Here is a 2,744-nt window from a genome sequence, read left to right as displayed (position 1 = left end):
GGGGTTGGGGACCCCAGCGTGGACACCCGGCCTCAGGGTGGGGCCCAGCACGGACATGTCTGTACTGTCTGCTTTTATTCTTTTTTCTCTCTTTCTCTGCCTTAGAAGGACTGTCATGCCGAACTTTTAACTTTTTTTTCTAATTTATACCTAAGATTTTGTACCTAGGCACCTTTGTACCTAAGATTGCACCAAAAAAGGTGTCTTTGCAGTTTTCACTGTATTCCTGCATCCCCTATACTTTTGTACTTGTGACAGTGAAGCCTAATTCTAATTCTAAAAAAAGTCCGTCATCTCTTGACTCTCCAAGATGTCAAAAATACATCGACCTTAGCCTTGAACAGAGTCAGTGACTGAGCATTGCCAACCCAGTGAGATTGAGAATTCCAAACCTCTGTGGGAAGCAGGATGTAGTTTGGAAGTATAAAGAGAAAAGTATTTCCTCAGCTTCCTGAAAATTTCCACTCCATGCCCTGGAGTGTGAAACTGAAATCCTAACACACTATTTTAACTGGTCTTGCTAGGTGTTATAAATTTACCAACTCAAGTTCATTTTCATAGTCTTTCACTCTTGCTTTAGAATGAAGTATTCCATTGGTCAGTTTATGGCTTTATCTGCTAATGGTCTCAATGTCTCGACATCCTAAGTGCCTTGACGAACTCACCTCTAAGTGGCCTGGGATTAGATGTAAAACTTATCTTCTGTCTGTTAACCCTAACAAATTCTTTATTTGTTTTAATCACATAGAAAATAGGAACAGCAGCAGGCCATTCGAGCCTACCCCACCATTCAATAACATAAGACGATAAAATGTAGGAGGAGAATTAGGCCATTCAGCCCGTTGCATCTGCTCTGCTATTCAATCATGGCATGATAAGTTTCTCAACCTCATTGTCCTTTCTTCTCCCCGTAACTCTTGACCTCTTACCAATCAAGAACTATATTTTTGTCTTAAAATACTCAATGACTTGGTCTCCATAGCCCTCTGCAGCAATATATGCATCCACTCCCTCCCCCACCGACGCTCAGTAGCAGCAGAGTGTACTATGGATGCACTGCAGAAATTCACCAAAGATCCTCAGACAGCACCTTCCAAACACGACCACTTCCATCTAGAAGGCAAGGGCATCAAACATATGGGAACACCACCACATTCAAGTTCCCCTCCAAGTCACTCACCATCCTGACTTGGAAATATATCGCCGTTCCTTCACTGTCGCTGGGTCAAAATGCAGCAATTCCTTCCCTAATAGCATTGTGGGAGGACTGCAGCGGTTCAAGAAGGCAGCTCACCACCACCTTCTCAAGGGGCAACTAGGGATGGGCAAGAAATGCTGTCCCAGCCAGCAATGCCCACATCCCACAAAATGAACTTGAAAAAAAATTCCAGTTTAAAGGTGAAGCACCAAAATAAATCACTAGGGGGTGCCAAGAGCCACCTCTGGCCAATTGCAATAAGTCAGTAATTAGCCCTAGTCCAGAAAGGACCATACATGTCTGTTATTCCTACTCCCCTATCTCCTACCTCCCACCACCCAATCATTCATGAAAAAAAAGTGGTTTTAATTTTGCTCCAACGGTAGTCTAATTTGGGGGTTGAAGAATCTGCTTTTGGAACAAACGTAGAGTGAGACACACTGGTCTGGGTCGTCGAATATCACTTCACTTTAACTTCAGTGTCTGGTGCTAGATTCAAGCCTTTTTAAATCTGTAATTACAGCATCACTGCAAAGAGAAATGATCTCATCCCAATGGTATGATCAATGGATCTTATTTGAAATCAAGTATCACATCAGTCAAATGTTGCACACCCTAAATACATGAAACATAGAAATAAAAAAGAAAGCAGCAGGAGGAGGCCATTCAGCTCTGCCATTCAATAGGATCATGATTGATCATTGAGCTCAATATCCTAATCCCACCCTCCACGCCGTCCCATATCCCTTGATCCCTTTAGCCACAAGATCCATATTTATCTCCTTCTTAATAACACACAATGTTTTGGTCTCAACTACTTTCGGTGGTAGGGAATTCCACAGTGTCACCATGCTCTGGGTGAAGAAATTTCTCCTCATTTCTCCTAAAAGGTTTACCCCTTACCCTTAAACTATAACCCTTGGTTCAGGACTCCCACATCATTGGGAACGCCCTTTCTATCTTTACCCTGTCTAGTCATGTTAGAATTCTATAGGTTTCTATGAGATTCCCCCCCTCATTCTTCTAAACTCCAGTGAATAAAATCCTAAATAACCCAATCTCTCCTCATACGTCAGTCCTGCCAATCTGCAGGGATTGTTCCAGAGTCTATAGAATCCTGGAAGATGACCACCAATGCATCCACTATTTCTAGGGCCACTCCTTTAAGTACTCTGGGATGTAGATTATTACCCACTTTATCGTCAACTATTAACAATCCTCTTTCCCTTCTGTACATATATTGTAAATAATTGCCTAGTGATTATCTCCATATTTTGTAAGATTATAGCTGTCATTAAATAACAAATAGCGGTCACCATTCCCTTTCAGTTGCCAGTCCCTCACCTCAAGTTATTTGCAGATAATGCATAACTCTCTTCCTTCCTTCAGAATTCTGTGAGCTAGCCAAAACAGACATATTGCTCACAAGATCCTTGCTTGGCCTATTAATAAATGGAACACTAGAGACTTTAGAACAGACCCCAGACGGATTGCACCAGTTCATGTCTGCCAAGTCAAATAATTCCATGTTATAGCTTCCTTCTGT

The sequence above is a fragment of the Rhincodon typus genome, chromosome 10 (genome assembly GCF_021869965.1).
Source record: "Rhincodon typus isolate 14 chromosome 10, sRhiTyp1.1, whole genome shotgun sequence".
Lineage (NCBI taxonomy): Eukaryota > Metazoa > Chordata > Chondrichthyes > Orectolobiformes > Rhincodontidae > Rhincodon > Rhincodon typus.
This window is presented reverse-complemented; position numbering follows the sequence as displayed.